At 47.0% G+C, this 14,344-nt stretch overlaps 1 protein-coding gene across 1 annotated transcript in view; it reads right to left on the bottom strand.

Annotated features, from left to right (window-relative positions):
• The window catches only part of LOC123345648 (protein S100-A16-like), a 643,389-nt gene that overhangs the window by 453,687 nt on the left and 175,358 nt on the right, over positions 1-14,344 (bottom strand). The gene's annotated exons all lie outside the window — the stretch shown is intronic.

Here is a 14,344-nt window from a genome sequence, read left to right as displayed (position 1 = left end):
TTAAGGTTGTTTTGCAGGGTAGGGATTTTCCTTCTGAGTGTTTATACATCAGTGACCTATGTTCATTTGCTAGAATAGCTGCATATCACAGTGTGTTGTTTGACCAGCTCGTGCTGTGACAATCCGGCAGGTAAATAGAGAGGTTTTGAGAATTAGTGCAGGCGGTTCGACAGTAGGAAGAATTGCAGCCAGCCAGAGAACTCGCTGGAAATTGATTGTAGCCACTTCAGCAAACACAGGAGGCTCTCACAGGAAATTGTCTTTGGTCAAGAAGCATCAGGGGGGTTGTTCACACCATCAGCATCCTCTGATCCTGCGGGTTAGCTCAGATCGGCGCTTCCTGTCCGTGCTGGGTGCTGCCATTCGCTGCTCTCACCTCCCACTCCCCGGGCTCTGCCTGTGTCCCAAAGACCAGCCGCACCCACTGCTGAGATGGGCAGGGCTGCAGGGGGTGGGGGTGGGGAGGGGCGAAGGGTAACGACAGGAAGATGTCAGACCAGTGCTGTGTAGCATGAAAGGGCAGGTCATGAAACCCGAGACTGAGGCTGGGCCCCGGGGGAGGAGCCGGTAGCAGCAGAGCAAAGGGCGGTGATGGGAGCTGGGCCAGCGAATGGGGTTTGAAGAGGGATCTGAAGGTGGCTTGAGAGGCTCCTTTGAGCCCCAGGAGAGAGAGGCCAATCCAGACACTGGGGGCTCCATGAACAAACCCTGTAGGCCCAAGGGGGAGAAGATGAAGGATCAAGGAGGGAGGAGGTGGCGGAGTGGGCTCAGGAACTTGGAGAGAGAGAGCACCTGGCCTTGGGGTTATGGCACTGGGCTGGGACTCAGCTGGGACTCACACGGGATCTGCTCTGGCTAGAGAACCTGCATGGGAAACTTCCAGCAGAAAGCAGCCTCTCTGGAGCAGATGGAGTTGATCATGGGAAGCAGACTTGTTAGAAGCTTAGTGAGGGGGGTCACCACATGGTGTGTCTGGCTCTCATGCTGCCTGCTGGGCCATGTGTCTTTACTTCCTATGTGGTTTCACGCTCATTCTCATGGAGGAGGCAAAGCTCCTACCACAGGCATGCGCCTGTGGGATTGTTGTGCATGAGAGTGTGGGAAGTTTGAGATGTTTAGGTTTTTAGGTTGGGTTAATTAGGCTGTGAGTTTTGTTATGAGAAGTTGGCCTTGGCTAACTTCTCTCTAGCAGGCAATAATAGGATAATAAATTAGAAGGCTGTCTAGGATGATGTTACCCTATGAAGTTATAGCAGTGCTTGTGTGTATTTTGCTAACCAATTAGCAATTGCTTGCTTGCCTGCTTCAAGTGTATAAAGATGTATGCTGGAGAGAAATAAATTGACTCTGCTTTAAATCAAATTGATTGTTGAGCTTTGTCCACGCACGCCTGCGCTGCAACAAATGGTGACCCCGACGTGATTCGTATCGAATGAAAGTGTCGGTGGCCTGACCCAGGCGGAGAAGCCCAGAGGCGAACGGCCAGGAGCCTGAGCCCAGAGGCGGGGAGTGCTTATCCGACGTGACTCGTATCGAGTGATGATAGTGTCGGGAGCCTGAGCCCAGAGGCGAACGGCCAGGAGCCTGAGCCCAGAGGCGGGCGGCTGGGAGCCGCAGCGGGGAGTGCTTGGGAAGCCCCCGGACCCCGACGTGATTCGTATCGAATGATGATAGTGTCGGGAGCCTGAGCCCAGAGGCGAGTGGCTGGGAGCCTGAGCCCAGAGGCGGGGAGGAGCTGCGGCGGGGAGTGCCGGAGAAGCCCGTGAGCGTCCGAAAAGAGAGACGCACCTGAGCCCTGAGGAGAGCGGCTATAAGCCGCGGAGGAGAGGGGCGGCTATAAGTCGTGGAGATAAGCGGCGGCTACAAGCCGCGGAGGAGAAGGGCGGCTATAAGCCGCGGTGGATAAGGGCAGAGCAGCTAACGTGAGTACCGCTGTATCAGCTGAAGAAAAGATAACACAGAAGCCTTTGTTGTACATTATGAACCGACAGGGGAAAAGAATCTCCCCTGCTGCACTATCTTACTTATTAAGAAGAGAGGGGGAGTTGTGGAGGCTCCTCCTGACCGGCCTTCGGGCACAGGACGAGGAGGTGCTCCGCTGGAAGCGAGCCCTGGACGGGAAGATGTTGGAGTGCACGGCGCAGGCAGAGGCTCGTGCCGTGGCCCCGGAGGTCGTTTGGACCTACAAGCAAGCAAGTTGTTCTGGCAGGAGCCTGGAGAAGGCGTCCTACACTGGCTGGTCTGAGCCGGGGACAGTGCCGGGAAAACCGTTATGCTTCTCCGGTATGAGCAGCAACAGCTGGATGTTCTGACACAGGTATGGAGAGCTGCCCAAAGATCCTAGCAGCCCTGCCATTTTTGCAACCAGGAGACTGACTGCCTGGACCCATGATTCTTACTGCAAAAGACCCCTTTACATTAGGAGAAGTTTCCTACTGATGATTGGCTTAATTTTTTTTTAGCTCCATTGTGCTTTTAAATAGCAGGAAAAAAGGACAAGGTAACGTGCTGGCTAATCTTTCCCTTGTCCGCTGCAGCCCCCACGTTCTGACTATTTCCCCCGTAGAAGCTGAACCACGACGATGGTGAAAAAGGAGAAAAAATACTCACAGTATTGACATTGCCAAAGTCCAGAAATTTCTGACTAAAAAGACATTGAGAACTGATCCTGGTGAAGAGACAAAGAATTGTACACTGGCAGGAAGAAATTTGGGACTCCTGCTGAGAAATGTGATATTACTTGGATTTTGGGATTTATTTTACAGGCTGTGCCCTGTGTTTTGGATAAAATTTTTAGCATATATTGCCCTCCCTAATTGGATTGTAATGATATTACCCCCCCCCCCATTACTAATCCCAGTTTTTTAGAGTTTAATTGTTTGTTGTTTTTAAAGTTTTGAGAAAACTCAGCCAAAAGGTTTGTTGAGTATTCTCAAGGGGGGAGTTGTGGATTGTTTTGGCATAAATTTAGGTAATTTGGGAGAATGGCTTTGAATTTATGTGATCCAAAGCACCTTTATGTAAAGTGCTTTTGTTAGCCTTATTGGATTTTTGCAGATTTTGTGTTATGTGCTGATTATTGGCTGTTGTAGACTGCTTGATATTAGATGTAGCCTATATTTAAAATAGATAGGCTGAATGCAGATGTTGTAATTAAAGTTATATGCATGAGAATGTAGCCCCCACGGTGGGAAAGTATAGATAATTGCTTGCAATAGAGTATGGGGGCTAGTTAAGAAGTACACCCTCCTAGCTAAATTGATAGTGGAATGAGTTGGTGTTTATGTAAGGAACGGTTTAGCAAGAGGAAAAAAGGATCGGGCCCAGGCAGGCACGCAACAGACAGAGAAGCTGAAGAGGAAAAAAGGATCGGGCCCAGGCGGCGGGCAACAGACAACAAGCTTGGAAAACTGGTTGATAACCTTGAGGGTGTAGTTGATAGAAAAGGTAATTAACTACAAGCGAGTAATGTTAGGCAGAGTAAAAAGTTAACTCTGTGGTTGCTGGAGGGAATAGCAGTTGAATTTTGTAAAGATGCTAAAGAGTAAAGTTTTTGGTATTTTTGAAATGTTTGTAAATAAATTTAGGCAAAGAAATTAGTTTGCAATTGTTTGGCCATGAATATTTTGTTGCATTAGTTGAAGATTGTATATTGTGCTATGTAATTGTAATTGTATTAGGCTAAGGGCATATAAGTGGTGATGTGTTTTTTTTTAGTGTTAAAAAGTAGAAGTTAATAGTAAGAACCTTTAAGCTGTGAATAGCTTTGAATTTAGAAGTAAATCAGGATGCAATTGTATTATTGTAAATGATTTAATGGATGATGTAATTTTTTTTTGCTTGATAGTAATAAGGGTATTTGTATATTGTATGTAATGATTGCTTGCCAAGTAGGGGTAGTTTTGTTTTTGTTTTTTAGATATTAAAGAAAATTGGTGTTAGCTGCATAGTATTTAATAAGGACCATGCATTTATTATGGAGTTTAAATTTATGTTTTATGTTTTATGTTTGTTTCTGGCCAGAATTATTGTTGTGTTGTTAAGATTTTTATGTGGTTTATGTTGTGTTTTTTTTTAGGACCCCCCCTCCCTCAGTGTCAGTTTGATCACCTGACATATGAGGGATGAATTGGTAACAGAAATTTGTCACAATTTGGTGTGCAATAGAGTATGGGGGAATCCTGCAGAATTTATTGTTTTTTTGTTGTTGTTGTATTTTGATGTTTTATGTTTTGTTTTGTTTGATGTTGTTGGTGTTGTATGTTATGAATTGCATGGTTATAGGTGAGCTTTGTAGCATAAGGTATATTAATTTTTTTGTTTTGTTTGTATGCCTTTTGTTATAAGTTTGGTGTAGTTTATTGGATGTTTTTAATTTTTTTTGTGTTTAAGAATAGGGGGGAGATGTCCGGTTGCATCTTCCCTATGCTGCCTTGGTGGAAAATTACAGCAGCGTGGTCACAAGAACAGAGGGATGAGATAAAGTTGTTATGAGAAAGTAGGGAACTGCCAGAGCGAGGCAAATGCCAGGTGGCCTAACTGGGATCAGATAAGTTGCATGGGAAATGGGAATTTAGTAAGCAAGGTGGATTCCGGCGAAGTGGGTCCGGCCTTGGCTGATTTTGGCGCAGAGTGCCATAAATACTACGGCCTTTTGCTTGCCCCATGTTGCTGCAGTGGAAGCCCTTATTGGAAATCTGCTTTGTGGCTGTTTGCACATTGGCAGAACCCTCCTGGCCCCTTGGGCCACTTGCATCACCTGGAGGGGGGATGTGATAGGTGAGAGCAGGGCACTACGGAAGATATTGTTACGGTTTAGTTAGGCAGCTGGTGTTTAAATTTGCTTTTAGTTTTGCTGTGTAATAGATTGTAGTAATGTGATGCTATGAGCTGGGAATGTTTTGCTGTGCCTTCCCTTTTTTATTATGAGAAAAGTGGGGAGGTGTGGGATTGTTGTGCATGAGAGTGTGGGAAGTTTGAGATGTTTAGGTTTTTAGGTTGGGTTAATTAGGCTGTGAGTTTTGTTATGAGAAGTTGGCCTTGGCTAACTTCTCTCTAGCAGGCAATAATAGGATAATAAATTAGAAGGCTGTCTAGGATGATGTTACCCTATGAAGTTATAGCAGTGCTTGTGTGTATTTTGTTAACCAATTAGCAATTGCTTGCTTGCCTGCTTCAAGTGTATAAAGATGTATGCTGGAGAGAAATAAATTGACTCTGCTTTAAATCAAATTGATTGTTGAGCTTTGTCCACGCACGCCTGCGCTGCAACATGCGCCTGAAGCTACAGGCTGAGTCTGAATCTGGTTAATCACTATGTTATATTTGCACCTGGCAGAGAAGTAGATAACACAGGGAGAGCTGATTTAATCACAGCCAACTGCTGTGGAGACTTTGGGCTAGTCTACACTACAAAACTAAAAAGAGCAGGAGAACTTGTGGCACCTTAGAGACTAACACATTTATTTGAGCATAAGCTTTCGTGGGCTCCAGCTCACTTCATTGGATGCATGGAGTGGAAAATACAGTAGGAAGAGATATAGACAGAGAACATGAAACAATGGGTGTTACCATACAGCAGGGGTCCCCAATGCGGTGCCCGCGTAGTGGATGCTGCTGAAATTTGGTGGCATTTCGGCGGCGGTGCCTCTGGATGACGTCATCTTGGGAGATTGGCCAGTCCTTGCTTACAGATAGCCCCATTTTCATTACCACGACAAACAGTTTTTTTCTCTCCTGCTGATAATAGCTCATCTTAACTGATCACTCTCGTTAGAGTGTGTATGGTAACACCCATTGTTTCATGTTCTCTGTGTATATATAGATCTTCCTACTGTGTTTTCCACTGCATGCATCCAATGAAGTGGGTTTTAGCCCATGAAAGCTTATGCTGAAATAAATTTGTTAGTCTCTAAGGTGCCACAAGTTCTCCTGTTCTTTTTGTGGATACAGACTAACACGGCTGCTACTCTGAAACTACAAAACTAAGTTCACCTAAGTTATGTTGACCTACAGTTGTTATAGTAATTAAATCACTTTTGCATGTCCACACTAGGATCCTTGGGTAAGTGATGTGCATCATCACTTGCGCATCCTCACTTGCATCACTGTACAGAGCAGTGCACCATGGGTAGCTATCCCACTGTGCAACTTGCCACCATCTGCCACAAGGTGTTTTGGGAAGGGTTTGCAATGCCTCATGGAGGCAAATGAGTCACGCAGGGGTGACTGGGAACATGGTTTCAACATCCCATGATGCACTTTTATTCATCCTATAATTTTATCTGCATCCCATAATGCAATGGTTCTCAAACTTTTGTACTGGTGACCCCTTTCACAAACAAGCCCCTCAGTGTGACCCCCCTTTATAAATTAAAAACACATTTTTTATATACTTAACACCATTCTAAATGCTGGAGGCAAAGTGGGGCTTGGGGTGGAGGCCGACAGCTCACGACCCCGCATGTAATAACCTCGCAACTCCCTAAGGGGTCCCAACTCCCAGTTTGAGAACCCTCGCCATAATGTTTCACGCCTCTTTTTAAAAGCCCCACAAACCCACACATCCATCATCTCTGTGAGAAGCATGGATCCTGCACAGCTCTGCACTAGTGTGATGAGCATTGCAAACACAACACACCTGATCCTGCAGTATTTCCAGAGCTGTGAGAGGAGCCGTGCGGAATATGATGATTCCTAGCTTGGTGTGCCCCATGGAAAGAAACAATTCAAGGTTGTTGGCAGTCACAGAGCAGCTGCAGATGGTGGAATACCAGTTCTGGGCCTGAGAAACAAGCACTGACTGGTGGGATTGTATTGTTATGCAGGATAACGAGCAGTGCCTGCAGAACTTTAAGATGTGCAAGGCCACATTCCTGGAAGTGTGTGTGGAGCTCGCCCCAGCCCTCCAGTGCAGTGAAACCAAAATGAGAGCTGCACTGACAGTGGAGAAGTGAGTGGTGACCACTGTGTGGAAGCTTGCAACGCCAGATTGCTACCAATGAGTCGGGAATCAATTTGGAGTTGGAAAATCCACCATGGGGGCTGCTGTGATGCAAGTATGCAAGGCCATTAATTGCCTCCTGCTACGAAGGACTGTGAGTCTGGGCAACGTGCAGGACATCGTGGATGGTTTTGCAGAAGTGGGTGTCTGAACTGCATTTGGGCGATAGTTGGCAAACATATCCTATTTTGGCACCAGACCACCTGGCCACAGGCTATATCAACAGAAAGGGCTACTTTTCTATGGTATTGCAAGTGCTGGTGGATCACTGGGAATGTTTTACCAACATCAACGTGGGCTGGTCAGGCAAGGTGCATGACGCATGGATATTTAAAAACACGGGCCAGTTCATAAACCTGCAAGCAGGGACTTTCTTTCCAGACCAGAGGATTACCATTGGGGATTACAGCCCATAGTGATCCTGGGAGACCCAGCCTACCCCTTACTTCCATGGTTCATGAAGCCATCTACCAGCAGAATGACAGCTGAACATGCCTTTGGACGTTTGAAAGGCCGCTGATGCTGTCTACTCACAAGATTAGACCTTAGTGGAAAAAAAATCCCAATGGTTATAGCCAGTAGCGTAGCTGTGGGGGAGCAGCCACTCCCCCACCAAGCACAAGTGGCGCCTTTTAAATTTTACCCGGGAGCGGAAAAACAAAGGCGCCACCCGCTGCGGCGCTTTTACGGATTGGGCGGGTCTTCGGCAGCGGGACCTTCACTCGCTGCGGAGCAAGCGAAGGTCCCGCCGCCGAGGTGCTGCTGAAGGTCCGGAGTGCTGCCCTGTCAGTAAAAGCACCGCAGCGGGTGGTGCCTCTTGTGTTTTCGCTCCCCCTCTTCCCTCCATCTAGCTACGCCACTGGTTCTGGCTGCCTGCTGTGTGCTTCAGAATCTCTGTGGAGCAAAGTGGGAGACGTTGCCGCTGGGGTGAAGGGCGGAGGTGGAACAGCTGTCTGCTGATTTTGAGCAGTCAGATACCAGGGCTATATGAAGAGCTCAACGGGCAGCTATTTGGCTCAGGGAGGCTTTGAAAATACCATTTTAATAGTGGGCCACAGTAATGTGTGTTGCTGTTGTGTACTCTGCCTGGCACTGCTTTTTGCATCCCAGTTTGAACCTTGTAATGAGTGCTGTGTGTGTAGTAATATAACGGTGCAAATGCACCTATTGCTATCAGTGAATAGTGTCAGCCCCAGCCACCATATGTTGTGAACTAATAAAGATGAATTAAGTTAGACTTTTGTGAATAAATAGACTTTTATTCCAAATCCAGGCAAACAGACATATTTGTAACCGAATGAAACTTTATAAATACAGGGGAAGGAACCTTTGAAGGGGAAAGAACAGTCATTTCCATTTCACAAACACATACACCAGCCATGCCTCTCCGGTCAGTGTATGTGTGGCTGTGATGGCCTGTACTCTCCCATGGGATGGAGTGGTAGGGGTAGTGCAGTGGTTCCAGACATCACATGGAGTGTGTGTGTGTGTGTGTGTAGGGAGGTCCTGGAGGCGAGCAGGGGCCTGTTGAACCTGAAGGTCAACAAGAGTCTTCAGCACGTCTGTTTGCCACTCGAGAAGTGCTAGCATCTCCTGCTGCACGTCTCTCTCCTTTTCCTGCACTGTCTCCTCTCCACGCTATCCCTGTCCATTCTGTCCGTGAGGGTGAGTCTCCAAGCCCTGTGCTCAGTATCCAAAGCACCAGAGGCTTGCAGGATGTCTTGGAACATGTCATTCCACATTCTCTTTCTTCTCCACCTTATCTGACTGAGCCGCTCCACTGGTGTGGGTGGAAAGACCCTCAAGGCCACATTTCCAGCTGCAAAAGATCCAATGCACAGAGGCACTATTGCGAGTGTATTCACGAGATAAATGGAAAACTTGGTAAACTAAACTCACTTCCCTTTATCCACACAAGTTACAAGCATTCCGTTCTCATTTCTCCCTGGGATTCGTGTAGTGCAGTGGCAATGGTGCCATGGTGAGTACAGCCTTGGTGGGAGGGAACGAGTTGGGACAATATGTGGGGGGGGGTGGGGGGTAGCTCATGGACATGAGTATTTGCGTATAGTGCCCGAATACTAGCACCATTTCCCACGGGCAGTGATGATTTTAGCTGATATCTCCCTCCTGAGGGTAACAGAGGCTGAAAGGGAACAGCTCCTGCACGCACTGGGCTCCAGACTGGGTCTGTGTGCTGCTAGCTTGTGTGCTGCAATGGTGCCTGCTGAAGTAATTGCTGTGGCACATGGGGAAGTGTCCTATCGTGGTGGAAGGAAATCAGGCAGCCCTCCCCAGAAACCTTCAGCAGAGGATTACAGACTACACTCCTAGCATATAAGCAGCAGGCACACTGAGGTGTACACACTCACAACACATGCAGGGCCCTGCTTGGTGCATAGAAAGGAGCAGCTGTAGGTGCCTGTGGCCACAGTGTATTCATTTGTGTTTTGCCAGTGCACTTATCATACCTTCAGAGAGATGTCACTCTGGGCACTAGGGAAGAGCATTTGCTAAGGTTAAACTCCATCAGGGGTTCCCTAGATTCTCTCTCTCCCTTGGCTCTTTTCCAAAGGCCCTTCCAATATTTTGTTGTTAATTATGTTGACTCTGGATATTCTTGTTAACCATATAAATGCCCAATCCCTTTCTTAATTTTCCTAAATTCTTAGTCGCAATTTCCTGTGGCAGTGAGTTCCACAGTCTAATTATGCATCATCTGGAAACACAGTTCCTTCCCCATCTTTTTAATCTCATTGAATATCCCCTTGTTCTTGTGTTATGAAACAAGGAGAACACTGGGAAGGCACTAACTACCCCTTTAAGGGACAGGCAGGAGGCTACAGCTGGGACAGCCTGGGGGTGTAATCAAGGAGACCCTGCCCTGGGCTATATAAAGAGGGAACTGGAGGGGACTAGAACCCATGCAGGTTGCAGCAGGTGGTCCTTTCTCTCAAGGTCTATGAGATCAGCCTGAGACTGAGTTTTATGAATGTTAACTTTGGGAGCTTGGCCCAGGGTCCTGAGGTGAGGACCCTATGAACTGTTTGTTGTAATTGCTCCTGTCCTGAAGCCTTATTAAGAAGGGATGTGCTATTTTGTTAATTGGTGTTGGCTTCTCCTTGCCCTGGACTGTTAAAGCAAACCTATTAAATTAAGGAGGAGTGCACCCACAGTGCCACACCAGACCACAAGGGGGCGTGCAGGGACTGCCCACACTTTTACCAAAAAAAGCTTCCCAACTACCTTCTGTCTCATTCACCTCTGATCTATGATAAGCAATCCCACCTCCTCTCCATGGCGAACAATCCCAGGCTTTTCAGTCTCTTGTTATGGTTTTTCCAAACCCTTGATCATTCTCCACCCTCCTCTGAATCCCTTTGCAAAGTTCTGTGTCCTTTCAGAGGATTAGTTGAGCTAATTAACCAAATATTGGAGATTTGGGGAGTGAGGGTCTCCTTCGGATTTTGAATGGAAGATTTGTTAATGTTTGTATCCAGAGCAGGCACAGGACCATTTGAGACATCAGAATAAATATTTGGTCTGTGTCAGATTAGAGCCTGAGAGCAAATAATGCTCCTGGGGCCACTGAGACCAGATTTAATGGGTTTTTATCTTCCAAGTCATGCTGCTAACTCCAACTTCAGGATACCTACAGTATGTAAAAGTCTAGTTGTGATCATGGTCCTAATCATAATAATGATTTTGGTGGTGGTCATCATTGCTTTAGGATTAGGTGTGGGAGATAAGTTCCCAGCCCCTGATGATTCAGTCTCCAGGTGCATGGGGTTTTTTCCCTTGTGTCTTACAGCTCTGTATCTTCTGGCCTCTTTGGCTTTAGCTGTCAGCTCAGACAGGATTCTTTAGTTTCTTTTATGGTCCCTGTCACTGTAATACCTGAGGGGTAGCCGTGTTAGTCTGGATCTGTAAAAGCAGCAAAGAATCCTGTGGCACCTTATAGACTAACAGACGTTTTGCAGCATGAGCTTTCGTGGGTGAATACCCACTTCGTCAGATGCAAGTCTTGCATCCGACGAAGTAGGTATTCACCCACGAAAGCTCATGCTGCAAAACATCTGTTAGTCTATAAGGTGCCACAGGATTCTTTGCTGTAATACCTGAGAGTATCACTGACACGAACAGAGTTTTCCTCACATCTCCTATGAGGAAGAGATGTGTCTTTATCCTCATTTTGTAGAGGGAGAACCAAGGCCCAAATGCACAAAGGTATTTATGCACTTAAGCAGAGGCACTGAGTTCCCAGAGGGTACTCAAACCCTGTTCTGCCCCAGGCTCTGCCCCCACCCCTGCCCTGTCTCTTCCTGCCCACACTCCTCTCCCTCCCAGCGCCTCCTGCAGGATGCACAGCTGATCACGGTGGGTGGGAGTGGGAGGCACTGGCTAGCGGGGCCGCAGGTGGGCTGAGGGGGAGGATTTGATTGGCAGGGCTGCCCGTAGGTGCTGAGTACCCACTGTTTTTTCCTGAGGGTGCTCCAGCCCCAGAGCACCCACGGACTCGGCGCCTATGCACTTACGTCCCAGTTTTAGGTGCCAGTGTGATCCGCAAAACTCCCAGTTGGCTGCCCCCAAGTCCTGTAGCTGCCTAAACTTACTTGGTGACTAGACCTCTGCTGTAAAAGTTCCCTTAGACCTAAGTTTCTGCCTCTGAGTGTGAGCTGCTGCCTCACTGTAGGTGCCGGTTGCCTGTTTTACCCATGGGGCCTGATGTGGTAGGTGTGCTTAGGCTGCCTGCCTTTACAAACAGCTGTGGGGTAACTGGGGGAGGACAATCCCCTCTCTTGATAACCTTAGGCCAGTGCTTGGAGCACTCGCCTGGGATGTGGGAGACCCTACTTCAAGTATCCCCTGTGCCTGAGGAGAGAATTTGAACAGGAATTTGCCACTTCTCAGGTGAGAGCTCTACCTGTTGGGCTGTGGGACAGTCTGATGTGGGGCTCCCGCTTGGGAGCTGCCACCCGATGTGCCAAGACTACTTCTGCCCCCTGCTTCCCCTGCCAGCTTGGGGCTCCAACACCCTGTCTTGCTGAGCCAGACACTCCCGTCTGCTCCAACACAGACCCAGGGTCTGAATTACTTGCCCCAAAGCTGCAGGTTTGCCTGAAAGCAGCTAACAGAAGTGTTCCTGTCTTTAACACTCAGATGCCCAACTTCCAATAGGGTCTAAACCCAAATAAATCGGTTTTACTCTGTATAAAGCTTATGCAGGGTAAACTCATAAATTGTTCGCCATCTATAACACTGATAGAGAGATATGTACAGTTGTTTGCTCCTCCAGGTATTAATACACACTCTGAGTTAATTAATAAGTAAAAAGTGATTTTATTAGATACAGAAAGTAGGATTTAAGTGGTTCCAACTTAGTAACAGACAGAACAAAGTAAGTCACCAAACAAAATAAAATAAAATGTGTAAATCTATGTCTAATCAAACAGAATACAGATAATCTCACCCTCAGAGATGCTTCAGTAAGTTTTTTCCTCAGACTGGACACCTTCCAGGCCTGGGCACAATTCTTTCCCCTAGTACAGCTCTTGTTCCAGCTCAGGTGGTAGCTAGGGGATTTCTCATGATGGCGACCCCTTTTGTTCTGTTCCACCCCTTTATGTATCTTTTGCATAAGGCGGGAATCCTTTGTCCCTCTCTGGGTTCCCAGCCCCTCCTTCTCAATGGAAAGACACCAGGTTAAAGATGGATTCCAGTTCAGGTGACATGATCACATGACTTCATTGCCCACTTGCCAGCACACACACGTATACAGGAAGACTTACAGGTTAAACACACCCATCTGCAGACAATTGTCCTGGTTGAGGGGAGTCATCAAGATTCCAAACCACCATTAATGACCCACACTTTGCATAATTACAATAGGCCCTCAGAGTTATATTTCATATTTCTAGTTTCAGATACAAGCGTGGTACATTTATACAAATAGGATGATCACACTCAGTAGATTATAAGCTTTGTAATGATACCTTACAAGAGACCTTTTGCATGAAGCATATTCCAGTTACATAATTAGCATATTTTTATAAAACCATAGAGACTGCAACGTGTCACATCTGCCAGCTCTCCTATGGATGTGGTTCCATTTCAGTTATTTAACTAAATAATAATAATTGGACCAGAGTGAGACTCACTCTATAGCCCAGTGATCAGGGCCCTCACCTGAGAGGTGGGAATCCCCTATTCTCAAATCCCTGCTCATCAGGGAGAGGGGGACTCGAAGCCGTAGTCTCCCACTCGCCAGGTGAGGGCCCTGACAACCACTGCGCTAAAGGTAACAAGGGAGCTCCTCTCCCTCCCCCGGCCATGGACTTACGCACCTGCCTAACTCACTCTCACAAGAAATGACTTAGATGCCTGAATTCCATGAGAAGGATGGGGCTTAGCCAGTGATTTCCCTACACCCCCCCTGAATTTCCCCAACACCCCCCCCCCAGTTTTGTGAGCTAGTTACATACCAATTTAGTGACTGTTTGGAAATCTGAATTTAAACTGAAACATTAATACACACTTTAAAAGCTTATACAGTGTATGATAAAATACGTGTGCCTGAAAAAATATAATAGATTTGAAAAGTATGAACATAGACTAGCTTCCTTGCTTCCTTAAACAGCTGTTGTTTTTTATGATGTCAGTGCACTCATTTCGGTGATGTTGGCCAACCTAATAATTTCAAATGATGATTTGTAAGCACAGTCTCAATGAGCTCTCCCTGACAGCTAGTGATGAGCTGGGGGCTAAGGCTTCAGGGCCAGATTGTATTTACATTCACACCTAATCTCCCTAGGGATCCAGCAAACAGAGCTGTGTTGTCCAAGTGATAGATTTTGGCTGGGGTTGGGTTACAAACCACTTGAATGTGGGGGGAATGGGGGATGAAATGTTGTTCTTATTGTATGAGTAAAGGACAGTAGAACTGTAGCCTGTGATGATTTGAAGGCATCAAGAGAGAGGGTGGGAACCTGCCCCTCTCCACTGTTTAAAGACAGAGCTGATTAGGCTCCATAGAGAGTCTTTTGTTCTGTTAAGTGACCACTGCAGCTGAAATCACTGACAATCAGGTCTAAGTGCTTAGTCCTGCTGTGGGGACAGTGTTCCTGTGGGTACAGTGTTTTTGACACACTGTAAGAGACAGCCCAGACTGCACTAGCAGCGAGGTTCCCCACTGAGAGCTCAGCGGAAATCACTGAGAGCTGGTGAAACCTCAAGAGACCAACTCGCAGAGGTCACAGTGGCAGGTGGCAGCAGAAGGTGACTGTGCAGGGCCATTGGCAACAGAGCGGTGGAGTGAATGGTGGCACAACGAACAGCCGTGGC

This window comes from Mauremys mutica, chromosome 12 (assembly GCF_020497125.1).
Source record: "Mauremys mutica isolate MM-2020 ecotype Southern chromosome 12, ASM2049712v1, whole genome shotgun sequence".
NCBI lineage: Eukaryota > Metazoa > Chordata > Testudines > Geoemydidae > Mauremys > Mauremys mutica.
This window is presented reverse-complemented; position numbering and strand designations above follow the sequence as displayed.